This window comes from Phyllobates terribilis, unplaced genomic scaffold, assembly GCF_046119375.1.
Source record: "Phyllobates terribilis strain yellow unplaced genomic scaffold, ASM4611937v1 Scaffold_1__5_contigs__length_1240528914, whole genome shotgun sequence".
NCBI lineage: Eukaryota > Metazoa > Chordata > Amphibia > Anura > Dendrobatidae > Phyllobates > Phyllobates terribilis.
Genome location: NW_027362761.1, coordinates 198877946 through 198896955, shown reverse-complemented (window position 1 = coordinate 198896955; position 19010 = coordinate 198877946).

Below are 19010 nucleotides of genomic sequence, written 5' to 3'. Positions count from 1 at the left end.
GGTAGGATATGCGCCAAAACGCTGACCACCTCAGGCCTAGCCGCTACTACATACATGTGCTTGCATTCGAAGGAACAGAAAGCTAAGGAGATGGATGGCCTCATGATCAGGAATAATTTACTCATTGTGTAGGAGGCCGACCACTGCTGCTGTCTACCTTCTGAACTTTGTGTTGAAGCCTGATTGACTCAGGACCCGCAATCCTCTGTTTCTGGAGGACGTGTTGCATCCCAGTGTCCAACTGTGTCCCAGCTTCCACAATATTAACCCAGTGTGACGGCATCAGTCAGATGGACCATCCCTGACCACATTCACTTGTCCATGTGTTTGTGGTTAGGCTGTCCTTCAAATAGGGGCGGCTGGGGACCGTTTATGGACACCCGGCAGCCCCCAGGTGGCTGGGGACCGTGTGTGCGCACCCGGCCACGGGGCGGCTGGGGACCGAGTATGGACACCTGGCTGCCCCCTGGCGGCTGGGGAGCAAGCGTGGACACCCGGTCGCCGGGCGGCTGGGGACTCAGTATGGATACCAGGCCGCCGAAGCAGCCATGACGTGGTGGCAAGATTCCGCCTCCACATGCCTAAAAGGCCCAATTTCAAGTTCAAGAAAGCAAGCAGTATGGTATTGCAGCCTGGGGGTGGGTGGATGGCAGGCTGCATACTTGCGCTTGCATTGCAGGGAATGGGGGAGGTACAATTGAACACTGCCCTGGGACAAGGACTTGCACGGGGATAGTTGCAAGTCTGCATCTTCTGATGCAGCAAGGATCACTTCTGATGGGCACACTTTTAGGCAGTGACCTGGGTGTCAGAGATGCTTCCAGGGGTCTTCTCCGTGCTGTTCCCATGTCTTTTCAGCACTGTATGCATGTGTCACAGAGCACATGGCCAGATAAGGTTGTAAAATGTTAAAATGACATTTCCCGGTGAATGCATTTGTCACGGTTGAAAGCAATACAAAAGTGCAAAAATGCCTACAAAATGCTACTTGTGAACATAGCCCAAGGTGTGGAGGAGTATTTTTGCTTTTGGTTATTTATTTTACCTTATACACAAGTCTTTATCATGGAAAGGATGTTCCTTAACATATTTCACAGGCAAGCAGTTTCAGTTTCGTTTTTGAACGTTTTATTGTGAGCCCGTAAAAGTGGCTTAATACCTCTGACCACGTTGTTGACAGCAATGACCTGGGGGTCAGAAATGCTTCCTGTGGCGATCCTCATACTGTCCCCATGTCATTTGAGCACTGTCACTATCGTTTTGGGCACTTTTTAGGCTTTCTACAGACTGCCGGGGGTGCCGCTGCAAAAATGCTCGGGTCTCCCATAGACTAACATTGGGCTCGTTGCTCGCGTCGAGCACCCGAGTATCACGGTGAGCTCAGCCCGAGCTTCGAGCACCTGAGCATTTTAGTGCTCCCTCAATACTAGTGATCATGTATGTAGTTTTTTTTCGGTATTGTTACTCTTAATTAGTCACTCAGGTTGCATTATTACTTTTTTGGCCGGTGTACTCAGGGGGCATCAATAATTGTAAGGAAACACATGGTGCATTGTTAATTGTTAAGGGAGCATTCAGTGGGCAATATTACTTTTTAGGGGCACTAGGGATGATACTGTTTGAGGCTCTTGGGGCATTTTTTTTAAGGAAACCTTTAATAGGCATTATTACTTTTTATGGGCCACTGGAACGGCCTTATTACTTTATAAGGGACACTCAGACCATTATTACTATAAAATAGGGCTATTTGGGGCTTTATAACCTTACAAAGGGCAATGAAGAGCCATTATTACTTTATAAGGGTATTGCTACTTTATAAGGGTCGCTCAGGACATTATTACTTTATATTAGGTTGCTAAGGATATTATAACCTTCAAAGGGGCACACGGAGGACTTTATTACTTTCTGTGGAGCAAAAATGAGAGAACTTTTACTTTCTAGGATGCAGACAAGGGCATTATAGCCATCTAAGCAGCATTTTTACTTTCTAGAGGGTGTGAATTACATGAATGTAATATATAAACATGTAAAATTATTTTACGTGTTCTAGTAAACAACGATCAATAATTTCCTTTTTTTAATATGTCAAAATATTTGCAAATATGTCGATCACATTTACATAATATAAACACCTATAAATGCCTTCGCTTTACGATTTTTCCCTTGAGACTGTGGATAAAAAATGTAATCCCTTTCAGTTACAGCCTAATCTGTAAAGTCCAAGACAGACAATAACTGTATGCTGCTTACTTTATTGATTCTATCAAGCACACCGCGAAGGAAAGGTTTGGGCAAAATGTATAATACATGGAAAAATGCTATATGCAGACAAGTTCTTTATTTGAATGTGACAAGCGTATTACAAGGTGTTTCATCACAAGCATGAGGAACGTGAGGGCTAAACTAATTAACTAACCAGCGTTGATCTATGGCTCAGCACCTTGCATTCCTGGTGATTTATCCTATTTCACATTCATTGCCATATCCCTCTAGGGAAATAAAGATTGCTGCCTATTAAAGAAGGGGACAGAAAAAGGCACCTTCATTGGCGACAGCCTGAACAAGAAAATAATACTGTAATCATTCCCTCCAATCATCTGAAAAGGATTAAATCTTCTGCTTCTAAAGTAATGTTCCAATTGAGCCTTGGGGAAGAATAATTCATGATTAGGGGGAAGGCTGGTCTAGCAAATGTGAACATTATGTCCATTACTTAAACACACTTCCTGGGATGACTGCTAATGTACCCACGGGACCTTGCAGCAGCAGTAACTGATAGGAGCAATGAAATAGGCCGACAAGGACAAGAAGTATTATCATCTACATTCAACGGCACCACATAGACCTTGCTATTGCTAAATCACTGCCTTTGGTAAATAGCCGGGATAAGTCATTTTAATAGGAGAATTTTTCTTTTCTTATGTGTATTAAAGAACAGACTGTTACACGCTGTGGTAGTGTATTGATTCCTCGGAGAGGCAGTGTGAATACCAATTATGTAATTTATGCAGTTTTTAGGTACTAGCTATATTTGTTATGCATAGTCTATTAAAAATTCAATAGTTCTATCCAGGCCTTGCAGTAAAATAGGGAGGTATGTCATGTATTGAAGTAATGTATATTATATCATTCATCCATTTATTGTCTAATCTAAAAAGATAGAACATAACAAAAAAAATGCTGTAAAAAAAAAAAAGCTTCAAACTGCAATTTAAAACACCACAAAAACCCTGTTGAGGCTGTTTAAAATGTAAATTTTATTGAAGAACTTCAAAATGGAGTCCACTCTATACACTCCAGTCAATCACCTGTGTGAAATGAACATAGTGTTCCCCATCACTGCTTCCCTATCAAAGCTCCGTACTTAGTAGCGTATGTTCAGTTCCACTTATGTCAATGAAAGTTATATCGGTTTGACATATTCATGAAATGCGGACCATTCTCGCATCGGTAGACCCACTCCCAACCTGAGCAAATTGCTTTATGTATGCCAGGCCCGGGTCTTCTAATGCAAGAATGGTCCATGTTTCATGGCTAGGTGAAACAGGCCTAAGTTTTAATGAGGTGTAAGACTAGGCACATGTGCTACAACTATAGATTCATGACCAGTGAACAATCATGAATGAATGAACCTCTAACATCAACTGATTAGCAGGAATGCAGAGTCCTATACTGGAACGTGCACTGATATTACTGTCAAATATTCACCATACTAAAAAACCTTATACCATTTACCTATACAAGGCTATATTCAGACAGCAGTGATTTTTCTAGTATGCAAAAAGCCATTCGAGCTTCATCTGTAGTGATGAGTAGTGTTGAGCGATACCTTCCGATATTGGGAAATATCGGATCGGATTGGATCGGACCGATACCGAAAAAGTATCGGATATCGCCGATTCCGATACCGGAAACCAATGCAAGTCAATGGGACATAAATATCGGAATTAAAATAAACCCTTTCTTTCCTTGTAGGTTATTTCTACATGAAGGAAAACAACTAAGAATAATGTAGAATGTATTGGGGGAGGTGGGGGAGACAATAAAGGCATAGAGGTTTAGCCCAGTCAAATGGAATAGCAGGAATTACTATTTTTTTATTATGTTCTGAGTTACGGAAATATTAACTATGTTAAGTATTTTTATATTTTGTCAGATATTTATGTTTCACTACTTCCATGCTCTTCACCTTCTTTTTTACTTCTCCCACACTTTCTCCTTCATCATCCTCAGCATCTTTTTCATCCACTTCTTCTTCACCTTCTTCTTCTTCACCTTCTTCGTATTATTCTTTTTTTTACATTCTTCATATTCTACTTCTTCATCTTCTTCATATTCTTCTTCTTCATCATATTCTTATTTGTGACAGGCATTCCTGTAGTTGTTATCTATAAAAGGTTGGACATTACACCTTTCGTTCTGCCCGTCACAAAAGATTTACAACAGGATTTGTCCGCGTTCAGTTTGGCCTGCAGCAGCAGGTCTTTTCCAGGGGCACCACGAGGAGGAACGGACTCACCCCCATACACTGCTTAGTCATCTTCTGCTTATAATTTAGATATTATCTTTTGCTCTGATTTTTAGTCTTATGCTTAATGTTCTTCCGCTTTTTGTTCTGCAGCTTCTTGTATTTCTGCTTCTTGGTTTTCTGTCTCTTGTTCTTCTGTATCTTGGTGCTTGTCTTCTCTTCTTTGTCTTCTTGGTCAACTTCTTCAGGGTCATCTTCTTGGTCTTCTTCGGGGTGGTCTTCAGGGTCGTCGTCTTCGGGGGTCCTCGTCTTCGGGGTCCTCGTCTTCTTCGGGTTGGTCTTCTGGGTCCTCGTCTTCGGGGTCCTCGTCTTCTTCGGGGTGGTCTTCAGGGTCCTCGTCTTCTTCGGGGTGGTCTTCAGGGTCCTCGTCTTCTTCGGGGTGGTCTTCAGGGTCCTCGTCTTCAGGGTCATTGTCTTCGGGGTCCTCGTCTTCTTAGGGTTGGTCTTCAGGGTCCTCGTCTTCAGGGTCCTCGTCAGGGAGATCCAGAGTGATTACCAAGAACCATTTCAAAAAGCTTGAACTTGGAAATGTAGCAGAAGGTACAAGAAAGCTGAGGAACTACCGAGGACCAGCTGACGGTACTGGAACCCGGATGGGTAGCAGAAGGTACAAGAGCCAATGGAACTACCGAGGACCAGCTGATGTTACTGGAACTCGGTTACTAAGCAGGAGGTACCTGTGCCAGAAAGCACTACCAAGGACCAGCAGACGTTGGTGGAACTTGGATACCGAGAAGGAGGCACCTAATCCAAAGGCACTGCCGAGAACCAGCTGACGGTACTGGAACCCGGATGGGTAGCAGAAGGTAACCATGTAAAAAAAAGTTCAAGGCCGCGAGCCGGCCGCAGTTACCAAAACCCACAGTCCTACAGTGGGTGCTTGTCCTATTGGCACTATGGAACCAGCCTTCATTGCCAGATCCCGCAGCCCACATAGGAGTCACCTAAACTGCAGGCACCATAGAGTCGGCTAACCCGACCGCAACACGACAGGACAACGCATTGGAGGCAAAGTGACGTTGACACTACCCGGAAACAGCTGGCGTGCTGGAACCAGGCTGGGCAGGAGGGAGTACCCGTGCCAAAGACACTGCCGAGAACCAGCTGACGGTACTGGAACCCGGATGGGTAGCAGAAGATACAAGAGCAAATGGAACTACCGAGGACCAGCTGACGGTACTGGAACCCGGATGGGTAGCAGAAGGTACAAGAGCCAATGGAACTACCGAGGACCAGCTGATGTTAATGGAACTCGGTTACTAAGCAGGAGGTACCTGTGCCAGAAAGCACTACCAAGGACCAGCAGACGTTGGTGGAACTTGGATACCGAGAAGGAGGCACCTAATCCAAAGGCACTGCCGAGAACCAGCTGACGGTACTGGAACCCGGATGGGTAGCAGAAGGTACCCATGTAAAAAAAAGTTCAAGGCCGTGAGCCGGCCGCAGTTACCAAAACCCACAGTCCTACAGGGGGTGCTTGTCCTATTGGCACTATGGAACCAGCCTTCATTGCCAGATCCCGCAGCCCACATAGGAGTCACCTAAACTGCAGGCACCATAGAGTCGGCTAACCCGACCGCAACACGACAGGACAACGCATTGGAGGCAAAGTGACGTTGACACTACCTGGAAACAGCTGGCGTGCTGGAACCAGGATGGGCAGGAGGGAGTACCCGTGCCAAAGACACTGCCGAGAACCAGCTGACGGTACTGGAACCCGGATGGGTAGCAGAAGATACAAGAGCAAATGGAACTACCGAGGACCAGCTGACGGTACTGGAACCCGGATGGGTAGCAGAAGGTACAAGAGCCAATGGAACTGCCGAGAACCAGCTGGCGGTGCTGGAGCCCAGGGTAAATACTAAAAACAGAGGAGCCAGAGGTGTATTTGGAGGAGGTTTTAAATCCGTAGTACAGTGGATGTGGACAAAGCAGGAGAATTTGCCGGACACACAGCTGGGGATCAGCTGACGTTACTGAACCCCAATAACACTGGAGCAAGCGTTGACTGTGCAGACGGCACTTCTGAGCAGCAACTAGCGGTATTGGAGCCCAGGGTAAATACTAAAAACGGAGGAGCCAGAGGTGTAATTGGAGCAAGTTTTAAATAAGTAGCACAGTGAATATGGACAGAGCAGGAGAAATTGCCGTGAACACAGCAGGGGAACAGCTGACGTTACCGAACCCCAATAACACCGCAGCAAGTGTTGACTGTGCAGACGGCACTTCCGAGCGCCAACTGGCGGTGCTGGAGCCCAGGGATAAGAATGAAAACAGAGGAGCCAGAGGTGTAATTGGAGCAACTTTAAAATGTGTAGTACAGTGGATGTGGACAAAGCAGGAGAAATTGCCGTCCGTACAGCAGGGGAACAGCTGATGTTACCGAACCCCAATAACACGGCAGCAAGTGTTGACTGTGCAGACAGCACTTCCGAGCGCCAACTGGCGGTGCTGGAGCCCAGGGATAAGAATAAAAATAGAGAGGAGCCAGAGGTGTAATTGGAGCAAGTTTTAAATAAGTAGCACAGTGAATATGGACAGAGCAGGAGAAATTGCCGTGAACACAGCAGGGGAACAGCTGACGTTACCGAACCCCAATAACACGGCAGCAAGTGTTGACTGTGCAGACAGCACTTCCGAGCGCCAACTGGCGGTGCTGGAGCCCAGGGATAAGAATAAAAATAGAGAGGAGCCAGAGGTGTAATTGGAGCAAGTTTTAAATAAGTAGCACAGTGAATATGGACAGAGCAGGAGAAATTGCCGTGAACACAGCAGGGGAACAGCTGACGTTACCAAACCCCAATAACACCGCAGCAAGTGTTGACTGTGCAGACGGCACTTCCGAGCGCCAACTGGCGGTGTTGGAGCCCAGGGATAAGAATGAAAACAGAGGAGCCAGAGGTGTAATTGGAGCAACTTTAAAATGTGTAGTACAGTGGATGTGGACAAAGCAGGAGAAATTGCCGTCCGCACAGCAGGGGAACAGCTGACGTTACTGAACCCCAATAACACGGCAGCAAGTGTTGACTGTGCAGATGGCACTTCCGTGCGCCAACTGGCGGTGTTGGAGCTCAGGGATAATACTGAAAACAGAGGAGCCAGAGGTGTAATTGGAGCAACTTTAAAATCTGTAGTAGTGAGAATGTGGACAGAGCAGGAGAAATTGCCGTCCGCACAGCAGGGGAACAGCTGACGTTACTGAACCCCAATAACATGGTAGCAAGTGTTGACTGTGCAGACGGCACTTCCGAGCGCCAACTGGCGGTGTTGGAGCTCAGGGATAATACTGAAAACAGAGGAGCCAGAGGTGTATTTGGAGGAGGTTTTAAATCAGTAGTACAGTGGATGTGGACAGAGCAGGAGAAATTGCCGTCCGCACAGCAGGGGAACAGCTGACGTTACTGAACCCCAATAACACGGCAGCAAGTGTTGACTGTGCAGACGGCACTTCCGAGCGCCAACTGGCGGTGTTGGAGCTCAGGGATAATACTGAAAACAGAGGAGCCAGAGGTGTAATTGGAGCAACTTTAAAATCTGTAGTAGTGAGAATGTGGACAGAGCAGAAGAAATTGCCGTCCGCACAGCAGGGGAACAGCTGACGTTACTGAACCCCAATAACATGGTAGCAAGTGTTGACTGTGCAGACGGCACTTCCGAGCGCCAACTGGCGGTGTTGGAGCTCAGGGCTAATACTGAAAACAGAGGAGCCAGAGGTGTATTTGGAGGAGGTTTTAAATCAGTAGTACAGTGGATGTGGACAGAGCAGGAGAAATTGCCGTCCGCACAGCAGGGGAACAGCTGACGTTACTGAACCCCAATAACACGGCAGCAAGTGTTGACTGTGCAGACGGCACTTCCGAGCGCCAACTGGCGGTGTTGGAGCTCAGGGATTACAGTTCAGGTGGTAGAAACATGAACAGAACAGGAGACCTGGATACTGTTGCCAACCAATTATTTATTCTGGAAGAGGACTGGCAAATTCATGAGAGATCCAGGCCTTGTTCATTTTGAGAAAAGTAAGCCGGTCAACGTTATCGGAGGATAGTCGCATGCGACGGTCTGTTAGTACACCACCTGCGGCACTAAAGACGCGTTCCGATAATACACTAGCAGCAGGGCAAGCTAGCACCTCCAGTGCATACTGACTAAGCTCTGGCCATGTATCCAGCTTACAGACCCAAAACTTGAAGGGAGAAGAGCCGTCTGGGAGTACACTAAGAGGGCAAGACATGTAGTCTGTCACCATCTGACGGAAACGTTGCCTCCTGCTGACTGGAGCCGTCTGTGATGGTGTAGACATTTGTGGCGGCGGGGACACAAAACTTTGCCACATTTCGGCCATACTGGTTTTGCCTTGTGCTGAGGCGCTGCTTCTGCTCCCTCTTTGTGCAGAGCTTCCTCCACTGCCTCGACGCACTGAGCTGCTTTGTAAAGCACTAGCAGCACTGCTCTCGGTTGGAATGGAGAACATGATGGAATGCACCAGTGCGTCTTGGTACTCCCGCATTTTACGCTCCCGGTTCAACGGTGTTATGAGGCTTTGTAAGTTGTCCCGGTAGCGAGGATCTAGGAGGGTGGACACCCAATAATCAGCCGTGTTGAGAATGTGGGCGATGCGGCGGTCGTTTCTCAGGCACTGCAGCATGAAATCAACCATGTGCTGCAGACTGCCAACTGGCCAAGAAACGCTGTCCCCTGCTTGAGGCGTGATCTCTGCCTGCTCTGCATCACCCCACCCTCGCTCTAGATACTGACTACTAGAGCATTGTGTACCTCCCTCCTCTGGACAGATGTCTTCCTCATCCATTGACTCCTCCTCATCCTCCTCACAAAGTGTCCCCTGCCTAGGCCTTTGTGAGGAACCACGTTGCGCAGACTGTAGAGAAGCAGATGGCATTTGTGACTCCTCATCCTCCACCTCTTCCAAAACCTCGTCCCTTAGTGCTTGCAGTGTTTTTTCAAGCAGGCAGATAAGGGGGATAGTCATGCTGACTAGTGCATCATCTGCACTCGCCATCCGCGTGGAATAATCGAAGGCACGCAAAACGTGGCAAATATCCTTCATAGAGGCCCACTCAGTGGTGGTGAAGTGTGAACGGCGCGCACTGCGACTTGTTTGCGCCTGCTGCAGCTGGTACTCCATTACTGCTGCCTGCTGCTCACACAACCTCTCCAACATATGTAACGTTGAATTCCACCTGGTGGGTAGGTCACATATGATGCGATGTTCCGGAAGACATAATCGGCGCTGCAGAGCTGCAATGCGTGATCTTGCATTGCTGGAACGCCGCAAGTGAGCGCACTCTATGCGGACCTTGTGAAGCAGTGCATCAAGATCCGGATAGTCCCTCAAAAAACTCTGCACGACCAAGTTGAGCACATGTGCCAGACATGGGATGTGAGTGAGGTTGCCTAGGCCCAGAACTGCCACCAGATTTCGGCCATTGTCACACACTACCATGCCTGGCTGGAGATTCGCTGGCACAAACCACACGTCACTCTGCTGCTTGATGGCATTCCAGATCTCCTGCGCTGTGTGGCTTCGATTCCCCAAAGAAATTAATTTTAATACGGCCTGTTGACGTTTGGCCACGGCTGTGCTCATATCGGTCATCATAACAGGTAACCGTTCACGGGTCGATGTGGAGGTAGACCGTGACGGCTCCTGCAGCGCTGATTCAGAGGAACTGGAGTATGAGGAGGAGTCAATGTGTACAGACTGGATTCCTGCAATCCTTGGAGTTGGCAGAACACGTACAGCGCCACTCTCAAGATCTGTACCCGGCTCCACAACATTTACCCAATGGGCAGTGAGGGAAAGGTATCGTCCCTGTCCATGCTTACTGGTCCACGCATCAGTGGTCAGGTGGACCTTGCTACTGACGGCGTTTTGTAGCGCATGTTTAATTTTTCCCTCCACATGATGTTGCAGGGCAGGGACGGCTTGCCTGCTTAAATAAAAGCGGCTGGGCACGTTGTATTGTGGGACTGCCAATGCCATAAAGTTACGGAATGTGTCAGTCTCCACCAGCCTCAATGATAGCATTTCAAGGGCCAGTAGTTTAGCAATGCCAGCATTCAGAGCCTGTGCTCGGGGGTGGTTTGCCGAGTATGGGCGCCTTTTCTCCCATGCCTGTGCTAACAATGGCTGTAGACTGGCCTGGGAGTGTGAGGATGACTGGGAAAGTGGTGCTGTGGGTGGAATTACACTGTGTCTCTGTACAACAGTGCCAGAGATTCTTCCATGGCGATCCTGTGAGGAAGCCGAACCAGCTGTGTGTGAGCTGGAGGAAGAGGCTACAACACGAGCTGAAGAGGTGGTAGGTGGCGCTGTAGGTTGGCCTAGGTCTTCAGTGTGTTTGTGTAACTCCACCACGTGCTTGGTCCGCACATGTTTCCACATATTTGTGGTATTGAGGTTGCTGACACTTTTCCCTCTTTTCACCTTCTGATTACACAGCTTGCATTTGACAAAGCAAATGTCATCTGCAACTGTGTCAAAAAAGGACCAGGCACTGCAAGTCTTGGGAGCGCCCGCTTTGGATTTTGGAAGAGCCATGCTCCTAATGGGTGCCGAAGTGGAGGCTACAGGCAACCAAGTCTGCCCCCTCCCTCTCCCTCCTTTTTGGGCCGTTCGGGGAATCTCTTCCTCAGAGCTGCTCCCACCACCTTTCTGTCCCTCACGCCATGATGGGTCAAGGACCTCATCATCTACACCACCCTCTTCAAACAACTGCTTCTCCTGGGTAGTCTCGACAGCACAGTACGCACCAGAAAGTGGCACCTGAGTCTCATCATCAAATGCGTACTGAGGTGTGCTGCTGACCATAGGCACTGGCCCACCCGCCTCTTCAGATTCAGAGAGACAAAACGGTTGCGCATCACTGCATACTACCTCTTCTTCAAATTCTCGAATTCTGCTTGGCTGGCCCCCTCTTTCCAAGCCAAGAGATTCAGAGAACAGAAGTAGAGATGGCTCCTGTCCAGGGCTCTCTGACTGCCTGGGCAATTTGGCAGGTGGTGAAGAGACAGATGGGTGCTCTTCAGTGCTCAGGACCTGAGAGGATCTGGAACTAATTGAAGTCGATGCGTTAGCTGCCATCCATCCGACAACGGCTTCAATTTGGTCCTCGCGCAGCAGTGGGGTACGGCTAGCTCCTACAAAGCTGCGCATAAAGGACTGTTCCCTGGTAAAACTGGGGGATGCTGAGTCACTGGTGCCCGCAGCAGGCACAGAATCCCCACGTCCTCTCCCTGCAGGCACAGAATCCTCACGTCCTCTCCCTGCAGAAACTCCACGCCCACGCCCACGACCACATGCCTTACTCCCTGCCTTCTTCATCTTGGTAGACTGATAAAGATAGGCAGAAAAGTACTAAGGGCTTAGTGTGCTTATTCCTGAACAGCTGCTAACAGGTATAAGAAACACTAATTTTATAAAGTGTGGACTAGACTTTAATATGAGCTAATGTGGCCTACACAACTGTAAAGTGGAGTGTTTGGTGAACTTTATTTAGGTTTTTTTTTGTCACAAAAAGACACTGGATGTGCCTAAAGATGTAATAACGATAGTATCACAAACTTTTTGTAGCTATTACAATGTAGGAAGGTAACCTACAATGCAATAGATGAGGCTGCAAAAAATCGGCTAATACTAATCTGGCTGGGGCTGCAGGGCCCAAGGCTGCAGAAAGGCTCCTCTATCTACTCCTATATAGTGTGTTTGGAATCAATTTAGCTGAATACGGATGGAACCACCACACTAATAGGAGATATCAGGAAAAAATATGAATTGGCAATAAAGGACAATGTATGAGGCAGTGACACACACTGAGTGCACTACAACCAGACGGGGTTGAAGCACACACTACAGGGTGAGCTGCACTCACACACCAGACCTTGCAGACAGCGGTGAACAGTACAGATGCAGAGCACTGTGCACTAGCGCTGCAAGACCAAAAAAATTTCTCTATCTACTCCTATATAGTGTGTTTGGAACCAATTTAGCTGAATATAGATGGAACCACCACACTAATAGGAGATATCAGGAAAAATTATGAATTGGCAAAAAAGGACAATGTATGAGGCAGTGACACACACTGAGTGCACTACAACCAGACTTGGCTGAAGCACACACTACAGGGTGAGCTGCACTCACACACACAGACCTTGCAGACAGCGGTGAACAGCACTGGGAACTGTGCACTAGCACTGCAAGGCACAGTGATTTAGAAAGTAGCTTGGGTAAAGCAGTATAGAGCAAATAGGTAGCTAAAACTGTCCCTCAGAACAACAGCGTCCTATCCCTAACTGAATTCACAGCAGAGTGAGCTCAAAATGGCGGCGGTGGCTTTTATAGTGCATCATGACATCATTTCAGCAGCCAATCACAGCCATGCCATTAGTTAAGATGCCTACATGCCTAACAGGATGTGCCCACACTTCTTAGGATCCTCATTGGCTGAATAAAATGAAAATGTCTCATTGCATTATGGGAACTTCCGATTCCGGTATACGATATTGCAAAAGTATCGGAATTAAGTATCGGAATTCCGATACCGCGAATATCGGCCAATACCCGATATTTCAATATCGGAATGCTCAACACTAGTGATGAGCGAATATGTTCGAAATCCGATCTCCAAACTTAAGTTCGACACAAATGTGGCACATTCAGATTCGTGATCGGAAAGTCAAGCAAAATTTCTTAAATTCGAGAAAAATCGGCAACGTTAAGCAAATTTGCGCGGGAACGTGATTGCGGGGCAACTACAGCGTTTTTAACAGTTTTGCTAGCATAGTACTTGTGTATGATGAGTGGGGGGACATGGTAGATGAGTGGGGGGCTGGTGATAGCTCAGAACAGGTCAGATCAGTGGGGCGCTTTTTTTTTTCTTGTAGGCGGTAACTTTAAGTCAGGAAAGCGCGGCTAGCCAATCAGAGTGCATGAAGCATCCATAGCGTCCAGACAGTGTCCTTCTGCAATTGGCTGCTGAAATCACATGTCCTCTCTATATAAAAAGTGGCCATGTTCCCTCAGCGCTATTAGATCCATGTTACTGAAGGAGATAGACGCTGAAGAGTGTGCTCTGTCCTGTGCAATGAGAGATATTAGGTAGATAGATGGGCGCTTCTGTGGAAGTCAGATAGTGTAGATAAGTCCTGTGCTGTGTACCTGTTCAATCAACCTTGCAGCACTTTTATTTTCTTGTGCAATTACTGAGATTCTGACACAAAGAGCAGGGTCTATGACATAGAACAGTGTTGTGCACCGGTTGTACTGTCTGTGCTACAAGCAGGGGTATACCTTCAATCTATTTTTGCACTTGCTAATGTGATAAAGCAAGCAAGCCCTTGTAGGCCACTTTTTGATTTTGTGGGGTTGAAATTCAGCTATCTGCAGAGCTTGTCAGTGCAGAGCGTCTGAGTGCAGAGCACAAAAACCTATTTTTTTTCATTATCTAATGTGATAGTGCAAGCTGTGTTAGCCCAATTTGTCATTTTTTTGGTGGGTGAACTTCAGCTGTATGCACAGTAAAACAAATAGATTTTTTCTGTTGGCAGGCACAGTCCACAAAAGATTTTTTTGTGTCGCAAACGTGATACACTCTGCTATAAGTCAGCTACTACGTTGGTGACGGTGAACCTCAGCTGTTTTCAGAGTAAAAAAATATTTTTTTTCTGTTGCTAGCTGTGGTCCACCAAAGATTTATTTGTGTGGCAAACGTGATACACTCTGCTAAAAGCCACCTACTATCTTAGTGGAGATGAACCTCAGCTGTTTTCAGAGTAAAAAAATTGATTTTTTTGTCTTGCTAGACAGAGTCCACCAAAGATTTTTTTGTGCGGCAAACGTCATACACTCTGGTATACGTTGGCTACTACATTAGTGGCGGTGAAATTCAGCTGTTTTCAGAGTAAAAAAGATATTTTTTTCTGTTGCTTGTGTGGCACCCCAGGTCTGGTCGCCACAGTGGCAGCAATGTCATGTCTGAGAGAAGGTGGGAGGTTCCCTGGTGGGGGACAATTAGCATGCAGCACCTCCTGCCTCAGTCCAGGGAGGGGAGAAACCTGCCCTTTATAAACTGGATCTGGGGCGGGGTTAGAGAGACAAGCCAGAGACAAGTTCCAGACAAGTTGCAGATAGGGACAGGTCAGCAGCAGGCTGAGGAGTCCCTGTAGGCAGAGGAGGAACATGAGGCCAGGAGGGGAACTAGCAGAGTTCGTCCTGACCAGAGACTTACTAAGCCGGACACTGGAGTCCGAGGCTGTGAGGGTTATAAGCCCAGCAGCAGAAAACCACCATGCAGGGGACTTCAAGTCCTCTGGCCCAAGGAAGCCCGGAGGCTCAGCCACACGAGAGGGACCACTACTGCCCTGGAGGGGTGAGAAGCACGGAAGGCCCGAGTCGCCAGTCATACGGGTGAGAACAACACGGTACACTCAGAGGCGTGGGCTACCACTACACTACAGCGGGATCGCCAAGAAAGAGTGAAGTCAGCACGGTAGGCCTACAAACTCCCCCTGACCAGCAAGATTTCCCAGTTGCTCTCAGACTGACCAGGCCTCCATTGTTAACTAGAGATGAGCGTTGTTCTACTCGAACTGTTCGCCAATCTCAAATTCGAGCTGTTTTGGGCGGTGTTCGAGCCGTTCGGCGAACACGAACAATTTGAGAAAAATTCGGCTGTTCGAGGTTATGTTCGATAACTGTTCGTGCACCAAAATCATAACTGGATTTTTTCTCAGTAATGATGAAAATTAATGTTAATACGCAGTTTGAGTGTACAGCGGGGTGGGGGGAGGGGCAGGGGATGGATCTCTGCAGGAACAATGAAGATCTCCACTTTTTTTTTCTCTTTCCCGCATTTACAGTGGGGAGGTGCAATCTGTCAGCCTATCAGCAGCGCACACACGGAGCGAAGTGCTTTTTTTCACACAAGCAAGGGCATGTGTCATTGGCAGTGTACGTCACATGTCCTTGTCCTATAAGACCAAGCCATTTTCCCCATCGCCACCATTTTCTCACTGCTGCAGCTGCGTGTTAGACGGCACCGCTGTTGCTGTGTGCGCTATACCTTGTTAATTTCAAGCCAATTTTCGCACAAATCTACAGATAGCTTGGGAGTAGGGAATAGTTGTGATTGCAGTCCTTTTAAGGACTAGGTTACAGCATTTCCTATGACTTTTATCAGGCAGGTCTGTGCTCTTAAATAGATAGGTTGTGGGAGTAAAGACTAATTGTAATTGGAGTCCTTTTCAGGACTAGGTTACATCAGTTCCTATCAGTTTTTGCCAGGCAGGTCTGTGCCAGTGCTGTGCAAGTTTTTTTCACAGCATTTGGCTGAATCTAGCAAAGCTAATCCTTTTTGGCCTATTGCAGAGTGTGTTAGTCAGTGGAGTAGCCTATCTGTGTTGCAAGATATACCACCTGTGTATAGAATACCAATTTTTTTACTGCACCTAGTGAAGTAAAATCTTTTGGGCATAGCATCATTCTATTAGTCCAGCTATACTGACCTCCATCAGGTTGCAAATTGAATATAATTTTTTTCTGCATCTAGCTCTGAAAAAATATTGGGCTTCTAGCTGTGTGTGGGACTTGTTGTATTTGTCCATCTATACTGACCTCCATCAGGTTGCAAACTGAATATATTTTTTTCTGCATCTACCTCTGAAAAAATATTGGGCTTCTAGCTGTGTGTGGGACTTGTTCTATTAATCCATCTATACAGACCTCCATCAGGTTGCAAACTGAATATATTTTTTTCTGCATCTACCTCTGAAAAAATATTGGGCTTCTAGCTGTGTGTGGGACTTGTTGTATTAGTCCATCTATAATGACCTCCTTCAGGTTGCAAATTAAAAATAATTTTTATCTGCATCTACAGTACCTCTGAAAAAATATTTGGGCTTCTAGCTGTGTGTGGGACTTGTTCTATTAGTCCATCTATACTGACCTCCATCAGGTTGCAAATTGAATATAATTTTTATCTGCATCTTACTCTGAAAAAATATTTGGCCTTCTGTCAGTGTGTGGGACTTTCTCTATTAGTCCATCTATACTGACCTCCATCAGGTTGCAAATTAAAAATAATTTTTATCTGCATCTACCTCTGAAAAAATATTTGGGCTTCTAGCTGTGTGTGGGACTTGTTCTATTAGTCCATCTATACTGACCTCCATCAGGTTGAAAACTGAATATATTTTTTTCTTCATCTACCTCTGAAAAAATATTGGGCTTCTAGCTGTGTGTGGGACTTGTTGTACTAGTCCATCTATACTAACCTCCATCAGGTTGCAAACTGAATATATTTTTCTCTGCATCTACCTCTGAAAAAATATTGGGCTTCTAGCTGTGTGTGGGACTTGTTCTATTAATCCATCTATACAGACCTCCATGAGGTTGCAAACTGAATATATTTTTTTCTGCATCTACCCCTGAAAAAATATGTGGCCTTCTAGAAGTGTGTGGGACTTTCTCTATTAGTCCATCTATACTGACCTCCATCAGGTTGCAAACTGAATATAATTTTTTTCTGCATCTAGCTCTGAAAAAATATTTTGCCTTCTAGCAGTGTGTGGGACTTTCTCTATTAGCTTATCTATACTGACCTCCATCAGGTTGCAAATTCAAAATAATTTTTTGTCTGCATCTAGCTCTGAAAAAATATTGGGCTTCTTGCTGTGTGTGGGACTTGTTGTATTAGTCCATCTATACTGACCTCCATCAGGTTGCAAATTAAAGATAATTTTTATCTGCATCTACAGTACCTCTGAAAAAATATTTGGACTTCTAGCTGTGTGTGGGACTTGTTCTATTAGTCCATCTATACTGACCTCCATCAGGTTGCAAATTGAATATAATTTTTATCTGCATCTAGCTCTGAAAAAATATTTGGCCTTCTAGCAGTGTGTGGGACTTTCTCTATTAGTGCATCTATACAGACCTCCATCAGGTTGCAAACTGAATATATTTTTTTCTGCATCTACCTCTGAAAAAATATTGGGCTTCTAGCTGTGTGTGGGACTTGTTCTATTAATCCATCTATACAGAGCTCCATCAGGTTGCAAACTAAATATATATTTTTCTGCATCTACCTCTGAAAAAATATGTGGCCTTCTAGCAGTGTGTGGGACTTTCTCTATTAGTCCATCTATGCTGATCTCCATCAGGTTGCAAATTCAAAATAATTTTTTGTCTGCATCTAGCTCTGAAAAAATATTGGGCTTCTAGCTGTGTGTGGGACTTGTTGTATTAGTCCATCTATACTGACCTCCATCAGGTTGCAAACTGAATATATTTTTTTCTGCATCTACCTCTGAAAAAATATTGGGCTTCTAGCTGTGTGTGGGACTTGTTCTATTAATCCATCTATACAGACCTCCATCAGGTTGCAAACTGAATATATTTTTTTCTGCATCTACCTCTGAAAAAATATTGGGCTTCTAGCTGTGTGTGGGACATGTTCTATTAATCCATCTATACAGACCTCCATCAGGTTGCAAACTGAATATATTTTTTTCTGCATCTACCTCTGAAAAAATATTGGGCTTCTAGCTGTGTGTGGGACTTCTTCTATTAATCCATCTATACAGACATCCATCAGGTTGCAAACTGAATATATTTTTTTCTGCATCTACCTCTGAAAAAATATTGGGCTTCTAGCTGTGTGTGGGACTTGTTCTATTAATCCATCTATACAGACCTCCATCAGGTTGCAAACTGAATATATTTTTTTCTGCATCTACCTCTGAAAAAATATTGGGCTTCTAGCTGTGTGTGGGACTTGTTCTATTAGTCCATCTATACTGACCTCCATCAGGTTGCAAACTGAATATATTTTTTTCTGCATCTACCTCTGAAAAAATATTGGGCTTCTAGCTGTGTGTGGGACTTGTTGTATTAGTCCATCTATACTGACCTCCATCAGGTTGCAAACTGAATATATTTTTTCTGCATCTACCTCTGAAAAAATATTGGGCTTCTAGCTGTGTGTGGGACTTGTTCTATTAATCCATCTATACAGACCTCCATGAGGTTGCAAACTGAATATATTTTTTTCTGCATCTACCTCTGAAAAAATATGTGGCCTTCTAGCAGTGTGTGGGACTTTCTCTATTAGTCCATCTATACTGACCTCCATCAGGTTGCAAACTGAATATATTTTTTTTCTGCATCTAGCTCTGAAAAAATATTTGGCCTTCTAGCAGTGTGTGGGACTTTCTCTATTAGTCCATCTATACTGACCTCCATCAGGTTGCAAATTCAAAATAATTTTTTGTCTGCATCTAGCTCTGAAAAAATATTGGGCTTCTAGCTTTGTGTGGGACTTGTTGTATTAGTTCATCTATACTGACCTCCATCAGATTGCAAATTAAAAATAATTTTTATCTGCATCTACAGTACCTCTGAAAAAATATTTGGGCTTCTAGCTGTGTGTGGGACTTGTTCTATTAGTCCATCTATACTGACCTCCAT